Raw genomic sequence first — 12,464 nt, 5'->3', positions numbered from 1 at the left:
CAGGTTTGACATGACATGACAGGTAGCTGTCTTGTGGGTGGTGCTGAATCCTGTTAAATGACATGAGGGTCTCATGCCTATACACAAGGGTGTGTCATTGCTGTTGCTTGACCATGCATTGGTTTCTGTGGTCAGTGAATGATAAAAACAAAATTTACCATCCATTGATGGATGGGAAATCCGCCATGAGGCATTTGTTTTTAGAAACTGCTGCTCACAACCAATGTTGCAATGGAGTGTCTCCATCTGCTGGTGGTATTGGAAAGGCATTAGTGCTATGACAGGGTCTGAAGAAGAAGAAGAAGAAGAAGAAGAAGAAGAAGAAGACGGAAAAAAATATATATAAAAAGAAAAAGAGAGAGAGAGAGAGAGACTGACTTAGTGAGCGAGTGAGTGAGAGAGTGAGAGTGAGTGAGAGTGAATGAGTGAGTGAGTGAGTGATTGAGTGAGTGAGTGAGTGAGAACAAATGAGTTAAAGCAAGTGAGTGAGAGAGATCGAATGAATGAAAGTCTGAATGACAGAAAGAAAAAAGGATGAAGAAAGAAGCATGAAGAAAAAAAAATGTATATGGAGTTGCTGACATGAGTGCAATCTACAAAGCCGTTGAGGCTGATCCTCATGGGAGGATTATTGCACCAGGACCCTTAGCACTTTTAAAATGCCATTCAATGCCACGGGCTAGATGTAAACTGCAGATGACCATGTTGTGGTAGTTACCATGGATACCCAAGTGATGTGTGAGCTAACACATAGGCCCAACAGATTCCAAGAAGGCCAGAATCACCAGCGGCACCACCATCGATTGTCAGGTCACCCGGATTCAGCAAATACCAGAGTCCAAAATGATGCAGGTTTATACTGTTAATTTTCAGTTTATCGTTACAGTTGGTGTTATTCCATGTCGGAAGGGACGCAGCTACAGCCAGTGGGGTAACTAGAGACAGGCAGGCAGCTATGTGCAACAAAGGTAGGCGTGTTGTTTTCATATGCAGATCTGAAATATTGTCTTATATGCAAGAGGAGGAGTGATGGGGGTTCAGGCAAAAGCCAGGCTATGGATTGCATTGCTAAATGCTCCATCAGAGTGCAATGGTCGCCTGTCCTTTTTTTAAGTGATGATGTGGGTTTAGCCTGTGCTGTATGTATGTATGGGTGGCTGACTGCCACCCACCCAGAAAGTGTATGGGAGGCTGGTTGGCTGCCAGCCTTCCTTCCATTCCTATGAGTAATGTGAGTGCTCATGAAGGGGACATGGTTGGGTCCACCCCTTTCCCGGTTATCCCCTCTAGGCCTTTTGGCTTAGATCAAGTGTAAAAAAAGAAAGGATCTTGCGACAGATCGCATCCTGAGGCACGTTTTTTTTTGTGTGAATACTTGCGCTTGGGTGACTTGTGAGCACATACTGATACATACGTTCCCTATCTGGGGACCATAAATTAAATGGATTTTTGAGAAAGGGAGCTGATTTGGAAGCTTGCTTCTGTCGCCCTATGCATTGACCCGATGTGGCAGTATCTTCGGGTAGTGAACAGTGCACCACCCCATTCCAGTGTTAAACAAGAAAGATTCTCATTTAATCCTCCGTGGGTGAGAATTTGAGTTTGAGAATTGGAGACCAAAATGATGAGTTGCACTGACTGGTTTATGAACGTCTATTCATTTAGCGTTTTAATGACCATGTTTGCACACTGATTGGTGTAAAAAAATTAAATAAAACTAAATAATAATAATCTAGCACACCTGTGCAGGTTTGACATGACATGACAGGTAGCTGTCTTGTGGGTGGTGCTGAATCCTGTTAAATGACATGAGGGTCTCATGCCTATACACAAGGGTGTGTCATTGCTGTTGCTTGACCATGCATTGGTTTCTGTGGTCAGTGAATGATAAAAACAAAATTTACCATCCATTGATGGATGGGAAATCCGCCATGAGGCATTTGTTTTTAGAAACTGCTGCTCACAACCAATGTTGCAATGGAGTGTCTCCATCTGCTGGTGGTATTGGAAAGGCATTAGTGCTATGACAGGGTCTGAAGAAGAAGAAGAAGAAGAAGACGGAAAAAAATATATATAAAAAGAAAAAGAGAGAGAGAGAGAGAGACTGACTTAGTGAGCGAGTGAGTGAGAGAGTGAGAGTGAGTGAGAGTGAATGAGTGAGTGAGTGATTGAGTGAGTGAGTGAGAACAAATGAGTTAAAGCAAGTGAGTGAGAGAGATCGAATGAATGAAAGTCTTAATGACAGAAAGAAAAAAGGATGAAGAAAGAAGCATGAAGAAAAAAAAATGTATATGGAGTTGCTGACATGAGTGCAATCTACAAAGCCGTTGAGGCTGATCCTCATGGGAGGATTATTGCACCAGGACCCTTAGCACTTTTAAAATGCCATTCAATGCCACGGGCTAGATGTAAACTGCAGATGACCATGTTGTGGTAGTTACCATGGATACCCAAGTGATATGTGAGCTAACACATAGGCCCAACAGATTCCAAGAAGGCCAGAATCACCAGCGGCACCACCATCGATTGTCAGGTCACCCGGATTCAGCAAATACCAGAGTCCAAAATGATGCAGGTTTATACTGTTAATTTTCAGTTTATCGTTACAGTTGGTGTTATTCCATGTCGGAAGGGACGCAGCTACAGCCAGTGGGGTAACTAGAGACAGGCAGGCAGCTATGTGCAACAAAGGTAGGCGTGTTGTTTTCATATGCAGATCTGAAATATTGTCTTATATGCAAGAGGAGGAGTGATGGGGGTTCAGGCAAAAGCCAGGCTATGGATTGCATTGCTAAATGCTCCATCAGAGTGCAATGGTCGCCTGTCCTTTTTTTAAGTGATGATGTGGGTTTAGCCTGTGCTGTATGTATGTATGGGTGGCTGACTGCCACCCACCCAGAAAGTGTATGGGAGGCTGGTTGGCTGCCAGCCTTCCTTCCATTCCTATGAGTAATGTGAGTGCTCATGAAGGGGACATGGTTGGGTCCACCCCTTTCCCGGTTATCCCCTCTAGGCCTTTTGGCTTAGATCAAGTGTAAAAAAAGAAAAGATCTTGCGACAGATCGCATCCTGAGGCACGTTTTTTTTTGTGTGAATACTTGCACTTGGGTGACTTGTGAGCACATACTGATACATACGTTCCCTATCTGGGGACCATAAATTAAATGGATTTTTGAGAAAGGGAGCTGATTTGGAAGCTTGCTTCTGTCGCCCTATGCATTGACCCGATGTGGCAGTATCTTCGGGTAGTGAACAGTGCACCACCCCATTCCAGTGTTAAACAAGAAAGGTTCTCATTTAATCCTCCGTGGGTGAGAATTTGAGTTTGAGAATTGGAGACCAAAATGATGAGTTGCACTGACTGGTTTATGAACGTCTATTCATTTACCGTTTTAATGACCATGTTTGCACACTGATTGGTGTAAAAAAATAAAATAAAACTAAATAATAATAATCTAGCACACCTGTGCAGGTTTGACATGACATGACAGGTAGCTGTCTTGTGGGTGGTGCTGAATCCTGTTAAATGACATGAGGGTCTCATGCCTATACACAAGGGTGTGTCATTGCTGTTGCTTGACCATGCATTGGTTTCTGTGGTCAGTGAATGATAAAAACAAAATTTACCATCCATTGATGGATGGGAAATCCGCCATGAGGCATTTGTTTTTAGAAACTGCTGCTCACAACCAATGTTGCAATGGAGTGTCTCCATCTGCTGGTGGTATTGGAAAGGCATTAGTGCTATGACAGGGTCTGAAGAAGAAGAAGAAGAAGAAGAAGACGGAAAAAAATATATATAAAAAGAAAAAGAGAGAGAGAGACTGACTTAGTGAGCGAGTGAGTGAGAGAGTGAGAGTGAGTGAGAGTGAATGAGTGAGTGAGTGATTGAGTGAGTGAGTGAGTGAGAACAAATGAGTTAAAGCAAGTGAGTGAGAGAGATCGAATGAATGAAAGTCTGAATGACAGAAAGAAAAAAGGATGAAGAAAGAAGCATGAAGAAAAAAAAATGTATATGGAGTTGCTGACATGAGTGCAATCTACAAAGCCGTTGAGGCTGATCCTCATGGGAGGATTATTGCACCAGGACCCTTAGCACTTTTAAAATGCCATTCAATGCCACGGGCTAGATGTAAACTGCAGATGACCATGTTGTGGTAGTTACCATGGATACCCAAGTGATGTGTGAGCTAACACATAGGCCCAACAGATTCCAAGAAGGCCAGAATCACCAGCGGCACCACCATCGATTGTCAGGTCACCCGGATTCAGCAAATACCAGAGTCCAAAATGATGCAGGTTTATACTGTTAATTTTCAGTTTATCGTTACAGTTGGTGTTATTCCATGTCGGAAGGGACGCAGCTACAGCCAGTGGGGTAACTAGAGACAGGCAGGCAGCTATGTGCAACAAAGGTAGGTGTGTTGTTTTCATATGCAGATCTGAAATATTGTCTTATATGCAAGAGGAGGAGTGATGGGGGTTCAGGCAAAAGCCAGGCTATGGATTGCATTGCTAAATGCTCCATCAGAGTGCAATGGTCGCCTGTCCTTTTTTTAAGTGATGATGTGGGTTTAGCCTGTGCTGTATGTATGTATGGGTGGCTGACTGCCACCCACCCAGAAAGTGTATGGGAGGCTGGTTGGCTGCCAGCCTTCCTTCCATTCCTATGAGTAATGTGAGTGCTCATGAAGGGGACATGGTTGGGTCCACCCCTTTCCCGGTTATCCCCTCTAGGCCTTTTGGCTTAGATCAAGTGTAAAAAAAGAAAGGATCTTGCGACAGATCGCATCCTGAGGCACGTTTTTTTTTGTGTGAATACTTGCACTTGGGTGACTTGTGAGCACATACTGATACATACGTTCCCTATCTGGGGACCATAAATTAAATGGATTTTTGAGAAAGGGAGCTGATTTGGAAGCTTGCTTCTGTCGCCCTATGCATTGACCCGATGTGGCAGTATCTTCGGGTAGTGAACAGTGCACCACCCCATTCCAGTGTTAAACAAGAAAGATTCTCATTTAATCCTCCGTGGGTGAGAATTTGAGTTTGAGAATTGGAGACCAAAATGATGAGTTGCACTGACTGGTTTATGAACGTCTATTCATTTAGCGTTTTAATGACCATGTTTGCACACTGATTGGTGTAAAAAAATAAAATAAAACTAAATAATAATAATCTAGCACACCTGTGCAGGTTTGACATGACATGACAGGTAGCTGTCTTGTGGGTGGTGCTGAATCCTGTTAAATGACATGAGGGTCTCATGCCTATACACAAGGGTGTGTCATTGCTGTTGCTTGACCATGCATTGGTTTCTGTGGTCAGTGAATGATAAAAACAAAATTTACCATCCATTGATGGATGGGAAATCCGCCATAAGGCATTTGTTTTTAGAAACTGCTGCTCACAACCAATGTTGCAATGGAGTGTCTCCATCTGCTGGTGGTATTGGAAAGGCATTAGTGCTATGACAGGGTCTGAAGAAGAAGAAGAAGAAGAAGAAGAAGACGGAAAAAAATATATATAAAAAGAAAAAGAGAGAGAGAGAGAGAGAGACTGACTTAGTGAGCGAGTGAGAGAGAGAGTGAGAGTGAGTGAGAGTGAATGAGTGAGTGAGTGAGTGATTGAGTGAGTGAGTGAGTGAGTGAGAACAAATGAGTTAAAGCAAGTGAGTGAGAGAGATCGAATTAATGAAAGTCTGAATGAAAGAAAGAAAAAAGGATGAAGAAAGAAGCATGAAGAAAAAAAATGTATATGGAGTTGCTGACATGAGTGCAATCTACAAAGCCGTTGAGGCTGATCCTCATGGGAGGATTATTGCACCAGGACCCTTAGCACTTTTAAAATGCCATTCAATGCCACGAGCTAGATGTAAACTGCAGATGACCATGTTGTGGTAGTTACCATGGATACCCAAGTGATGTGTGAGCTAACACATAGGCCCAACAGATTCCAAGAAGGCCAGAATCACCAGCGGCACCACCATCGATTGTCAGGTCACCCGGATTCAGCAAATACCAGAGTCCAAAATGATGCAGGTTTATACTGTTAATTTTCAGTTTATCGTTACAGTTGGTGTTATTCCATGTCGGAAGGGACGCAGCTACAGCCAGTGGGGTAACTAGAGACAGGCAGGCAGCTATGTGCAACAAAGGTAGGCGTGTTGTTTTCATATGCAGATCTGAAATATTGTCTTATATGCAAGAGGAGGAGTGATGGGGGTTCAGGCAAAAGCCAGGCTATGGATTGCATTGCTAAATGCTCCATCAGAGTGCAATGGTCGCCTGTCCTTTTTTTAAGTGATGATGTGGGTTTAGCCTGTGCTGTATGTATGTATGGGTGGCTGACTGCCACCCACCCAGAAAGTGTATGGGAGGCTGGTTGGCTGCCAGCCTTCCTTCCATTCCTATGAGTAATGTGAGTGCTCATGAAGGGGACATGGTTGGGTCCACCCCTTTCCCGGTTATCCCCTCTAGGCCTTTTGGCTTAGATCAAGTGTAAAAAAAGAAAGGATCTTGCGACAGATCGCATCCTGAGGCACGTTTTTTTTTGTGTGAATACTTGCACTTGGGTGACTTGTGAGCACATACTGATACATACGTTCCCTATCTGGGGACCATAAATTAAATGGATTTTTGAGAAAGGGAGCTGATTTGGAAGCTTGCTTCTGTCGCCCTATGCATTGACCCGATGTGGCAGTATCTTCGGGTAGTGAACAGTGCACCACCCCATTCCAGTGTTAAACAAGAAAGATTCTCATTTAATCCTCCGTGGGTGAGAATTTGAGTTTGAGAATTGGAGACCAAAATGATGAGTTGCACTGACTGGTTTATGAACGTCTATTCATTTAGCGTTTTAATGACCATGTTTGCACACTGATTGGTGTAAAAAAATAAAATAAAACTAAATAATAATAATCTAGCACACCTGTGCAGGTTTGACATGACATGACAGGTAGCTGTCTTGTGGGTGGTGCTGAATCCTGTTAAATGACATGAGGGTCTCATGCCTATACACAAGGGTGTGTCATTGCTGTTGCTTGACCATGCATTGGTTTCTGTGGTCAGTGAATGATAAAAACACAATTTACCATCCATTGATGGATGGGAAATCCGCCATGAGGCATTTGTTTTTAGAAACTGCTGCTCACAACCAATGTTGCAATGGAGTGTCTCCATCTGCTGGTGGTATTGGAAAGGCATTAGTGCTATGACAGGGTCTGAAGAAGAAGAAGAAGAAGACGGAAAAAAATATATATAAAAAGAAAAAGAGAGAGAGAGAGAGAGAGAGACTGACTTAGTGAGCGAGTGAGTGAGAGAGTGAGAGTGAGTGAGAGTGAATGAGTGAGTGAGTGATTGAGTGAGTGAGTGAGTGAGAACAAATGAGTTAAAGCAAGTGAGTGAGAGAGATCGAATGAATGAAAGTCTGAATGACAGAAAGAAAAAAGGATGAAGAAAGAAGCATGAAGAAAAAAAAATGTATATGGAGTTGCTGACATGAGTGCAATCTACAAAGCCGTTGAGGCTGATCCTCATGGGAGGATTATTGCACCAGGACCCTTAGCACTTTTAAAATGCCATTCAATGCCACGGGCTAGATGTAAACTGCAGATGACCATGTTGTGGTAGTTACCATGGATACCCAAGTGATGTGTGAGCTAACACATAGGCCCAACAGATTCCAAGAAGGCCAGAATCACCAGCGGCACCACCATCGATTGTCAGGTCACCCGGATTCAGCAAATACCAGAGTCCAAAATGATGCAGGTTTATACTGTTAATTTTCAGTTTATCGTTACAGTTGGTGTTATTCCATGTCGGAAGGGACGCAGCTACAGCCAGTGGGGTAACTAGAGACAGGCAGGCAGCTATGTGCAACAAAGGTAGGCGTGTTGTTTTCATATGCAGATCTGAAATATTGTCTTATATGCAAGAGGAGGAGTGATGGGGGTTCAGGCAAAAGCCAGGCTATGGATTGCATTGCTAAATGCTCCATCAGAGTGCAATGGTCGCCTGTCCTTTTTTTAAGTGATGATGTGGGTTTAGCCTGTGCTGTATGTATGTATGGGTGGCTGACTGCCACCCACCCAGAAAGTGTATGGGAGGCTGGTTGGCTGCCAGCCTTCCTTCCATTCCTATGAGTAATGTGAGTGCTCATGAAGGGGACATGGTTGGGTCCACCCCTTTCCCGGTTATCCCCTCTAGGCCTTTTGGCTTAGATCAAGTGTAAAAAAAGAAAGGATCTTGCGACAGATCGCATCCTGAGGCACGTTTTTTTTTTTGTGTGAATACTTGCACTTGGGTGACTTGTGAGCACATACTGATACATACGTTCCCTATCTGGGGACCATAAATTAAATGGATTTTTGAGAAAGGGAGCTGATTTGGAAGCTTGCTTCTGTCGCCCTATGCATTGACCCGATGTGGCAGTATCTTCGGGTAGTGAACAGTGCACCACCCCATTCCAGTGTTAAACAAGAAAGATTCTCATTTAATCCTCCGTGGGTGAGAATTTGAGTTTGAGAATTGGAGACCAAAATGATGAGTTGCACTGACTGGTTTATAAACGTCTATTCATTTAGCGTTTTAATGACCATGTTTGCACACTGATTGGTGTAAAAAAATAAAATAAAACTAAATAATAATAATCTAGCACACCTGTGCAGGTTTGACATGACATGACAGGTAGCTGTCTTGTGGGTGGTGCTGAATCCTGTTAAATGACATGAGGGTCTCATGCCTATACACAAGGGTGTGTCATTGCTGTTGCTTGACCATGCATTGGTTTCTGTGGTCAGTGAATGATAAAAACAAAATTTACCATTCATTGATGGATGGGAAATCCGCCATGAGGCATTTGTTTTTAGAAACTGCTGCTCACAACCAATGTTGCAATGGAGTGTCTCCATCTGCTGGTGGTATTGGAAAGGCATTAGTGCTATGACAGGGTCTGAAGAAGAAGAAGAAGAAGACGGAAAAAAATATATATAAAAAGAAAAAGAGAGAGAGAGAGAGAGACTGACTTAGTGAGCGAGTGAGTGAGAGAGTGAGAGTGAGTGAGAGTGAATGAGTGAGTGAGTGATTGAGTGAGTGAGTGAGTGAGAACAAATGAGTTAAAGCAAGTGAGTGAGAGAGATCGAATGAATGAAAGTCTGAATGACAGAAAGAAAAAAGGATGAAGAAAGAAGCATGAAGAAAAAAAAATGTATATGGAGTTGCTGACATGAGTGCAATCTACAAAGCCGTTGAGGCTGATCCTCATGGGAGGATTATTGCACCAGGACCCTTAGCACTTTTAAAATGCCATTCAATGCCACGGGCTAGATGTTAACTGCAGATGACCATGTTGTGGTAGTTACCATGGATACCCAAGTGATGTGTGAGCTAACACATAGGCCCAATAGATTCCAAGAAGGCCAGAATCACCAGCGGCACCACCATCGATTGTCAGGTCACCCGGATTCAGCAAATACCAGAGTCCAAAATGATGCAGGTTTATACTGTTAATTTTCAGTTTATCGTTACAGTTGGTGTTATTCCATGTCGGAAGGGACGCAGCTACAGCCAGTGGGGTAACTAGAGACAGGCAGGCAGCTATGTGCAACAAAGGTAGGCGTGTTGTTTTCATATGCAGATCTGAAATATTGTCTTATATGCAAGAGGAGGAGTGATGGGGGTTCAGGCAAAAGCCAGGCTATGGATTGCATTGCTAAATGCTCCATCAGAGTGCAATGGTCGCCTGTCCTTTTTTTAAGTGATGATGTGGGTTTAGCCTGTGCTGTATGTATGTATGGGTGGCTGACTGCCACCCACCCAGAAAGTGTATGGGAGGCTGGTTGGCTGCCAGCCTTCCTTCCATTCCTATGAGTAATGTGAGTGCTCATGAAGGGGACATGGTTGGGTCCACCCCTTTCCTTGTTATCCCCTCTAGGCCTTTTGGCTTAGATCAAGTGTAAAAAAAGAAAGGATCTTGCGACAGATCGCATCCTGAGGCACGTTTTTTTTTTGTGTGAATACTTGCACTTGGGTGACTTGTGAGCACATACTGATACATACGTTCCCTATCTGGGGACCATAAATTAAATGGATTTTTGAGAAAGGGAGCTGATTTGGAAGCTTGCTTCTGTCGCCCTATGCATTGACCCGATGTGGCAGTATCTTCGGGTAGTGAACAGTGCACCACCCCATTCCAGTGTTAAACAAGAAAGATTCTCATTTAATCCTCCGTGGGTGAGAATTTGAGTTTGAGAATTGGAGACCAAAATGATGAGTTGCACTGACTGGTTTATGAACGTCTATTCATTTAGCGTTTTAATGACCATGTTTGCACACTGATTGGTGTAAAAAAATAAAATAAAACTAAATAATAATAATCTAGCACACCTGTGCAGGTTTGACATGACATGACAGGTAGCTGTCTTGTGGGTGGTGCTGAATCCTGTTAAATGACATGAGGGTCTCATGCCTATACACAAGGGTGTGTCATTGCTGTTGCTTGACCATGCATTGGTTTCTGTGGTCAGTGAATGATAAAAACAAAATTTACCATCCATTGATGGATGGGAAATCCGCCATGAGGCATTTGTTTTTAGAAACTGCTGCTCACAACCAATGTTGCAATGGAGTGTCTCCATCTGCTGGTGGTATTGGAAAGGCATTAGTGCTATGACAGGGTCTGAAGAAGAAGAAGAAGAAGACGGAAAAAAATATATATAAAAAGAAAAAGAGAGAGAGAGAGAGAGACTGACTTAGTGAGCGAGTGAGTGAGAGAGTGAGAGTGAGTGAGAGTGAATGAGTGAGTGAGTGATTGAGTGAGTGAGTGAGTGAGTGAGTGAGAACAAATGAGTTAAAGCAAGTGAGTGAGAGAGATCGAATGAATGAAAGTCTGAATGACAGAAAGAAAAAAGGATGAAGAAAGAAGCATGAAGAAAAAAAAATGTATATGGAGTTGCTGACATGAGTGCAATCTACAAAGCCGTTGAGGCTGATCCTCATGGGAGGATTATTGCACCAGGACCCTTAGCACTTTTAAAATGCCATTCAATGCCACGGGCTAGATGTAAACTGCAGATGACCATGTTGTGGTAGTTACCATGGATACCCAAGTGATGTGTGAGCTAACACATAGGCCCAACAGATTCCAAGAAGGCCAGAATCACCAGCGGCACCACCATCGATTGTCAGGTCACCCGGATTCAGCAAATACCAGAGTCCAAAATGATGCAGGTTTATACTGTTAATTTTCAGTTTATCGTTACAGTTGGTGTTATTCCATGTCGGAAGGGACGCAGCTACAGCCAGTGGGGTAACTAGAGACAGGCAGGCAGCTATGTGCAACAAAGGTAGGCGTGTTGTTTTCATATGCAGATCTGAAATATTGTCTTATATGCAAGAGGAGGAGTGATGGGGGTTCAGGCAAAAGCCAGGCTATGGATTGCATTGCTAAATGCTCCATCAGAGTGCAATGGTCGCCTGTCCTTTTTTTAAGTGATGATGTGGGTTTAGCCTGTGCTGTATGTATGTATGGGTGGCTGACTGCCACCCACCCAGAAAGTGTATGGGAGGCTGGTTGGCTGCCAGCCTTCCTTCCATTCCTATGAGTAATGTGAGTGCTCATGAAGGGGACATGGTTGGGTCCACCCCTTTCCCGGTTATCCCCTCTAGGCCTTTTGGCTTAGATCAAGTGTAAAAAAAGAAAGGATCTTGCGACAGATCGCATCCTGAGGCACGTTTTTTTTTTGTGTGAATACTTGCACTTGGGTGACTTGTGAGCACATACTGATACATACGTTCCCTATCTGGGGACCATAAATTAAATGGATTTTTGAGAAAGGGAGCTGATTTGGAAGCTTGCTTCTGTCGCCCTATGCATTGACCCGATGTGGCAGTATCTTCGGGTAGTGAACAGTGCACCACCCCATTCCAGTGTTAAACAAGAAAGATTCTCATTTAATCCTCCGTGGGTGAGAATTTGAGTTTGAGAATTGGAGACCAAAATGATGAGTTGCACTGACTGGTTTATGAACGTCTATTCATTTAGCGTTTTAATGACCATGTTTGCACACTGATTGGTGTAAAAAAATAAAATAAAACTAAATAATAATAATCTAGCACACCTGTGCAGGTTTGACATGACATGACAGGTAGCTGTCTTGTGGGTGGTGCTGAATCCTGTTAAATGACATGAGGGTCTCATGCCTATACACAAGGGTGTGTCATTGCTGTTGCTTGACCATGCATTGGTTTCTGTGGTCAGTGAATGATAAAAACAAAATTTACCATCCATTGATGGATGGGAAATCCGCCATGAGGCATTTGTTTTTAGAAACTGCTGCTCACAACCAATGTTGCAATGGAGTGTCTCCATCTGCTGGTGGTATTGGAAAGGCATTAGTGCTATGACAGGGTCTGAAGAAGAAGAAGAAGAAGACGGAAAAAAATATATATAAAAAGAAAAAGAGA

The 12,464-nt window shown here is 43.3% G+C and overlaps 7 pseudogenes; all 7 read left to right on the top strand.

Annotated features, from left to right (window-relative positions):
* Positions 1 to 1,279: 1,279 nt before the first annotated feature.
* On the top strand, positions 1,280 to 1,543 carry LOC130287601 (U2 spliceosomal RNA; annotated as a pseudogene).
* A 1,459-nt stretch (positions 1,544 to 3,002) lies between these two features.
* On the top strand, positions 3,003 to 3,266 carry LOC130289014 (U2 spliceosomal RNA; annotated as a pseudogene).
* Positions 3,267 to 4,726: 1,460 nt separating this feature from the next.
* On the top strand, positions 4,727 to 4,990 carry LOC130286274 (U2 spliceosomal RNA; annotated as a pseudogene).
* A 1,478-nt stretch (positions 4,991 to 6,468) lies between these two features.
* Positions 6,469 to 6,732, top strand: LOC130286273 (U2 spliceosomal RNA; annotated as a pseudogene).
* A 1,464-nt stretch (positions 6,733 to 8,196) lies between these two features.
* LOC130288287 (U2 spliceosomal RNA) lies at positions 8,197 to 8,462 on the top strand (annotated as a pseudogene).
* A 1,460-nt stretch (positions 8,463 to 9,922) lies between these two features.
* Positions 9,923 to 10,187, top strand: LOC130287945 (U2 spliceosomal RNA; annotated as a pseudogene).
* A 1,468-nt stretch (positions 10,188 to 11,655) lies between these two features.
* On the top strand, positions 11,656 to 11,920 carry LOC130287944 (U2 spliceosomal RNA; annotated as a pseudogene).
* Positions 11,921 to 12,464: the final 544 nt, after the last annotated feature.

The sequence above is a fragment of the Hyla sarda genome, chromosome 8 (assembly GCF_029499605.1).
Source record: "Hyla sarda isolate aHylSar1 chromosome 8, aHylSar1.hap1, whole genome shotgun sequence".
NCBI lineage: Eukaryota > Metazoa > Chordata > Amphibia > Anura > Hylidae > Hyla > Hyla sarda.
This window is presented reverse-complemented; position numbering and strand designations above follow the sequence as displayed.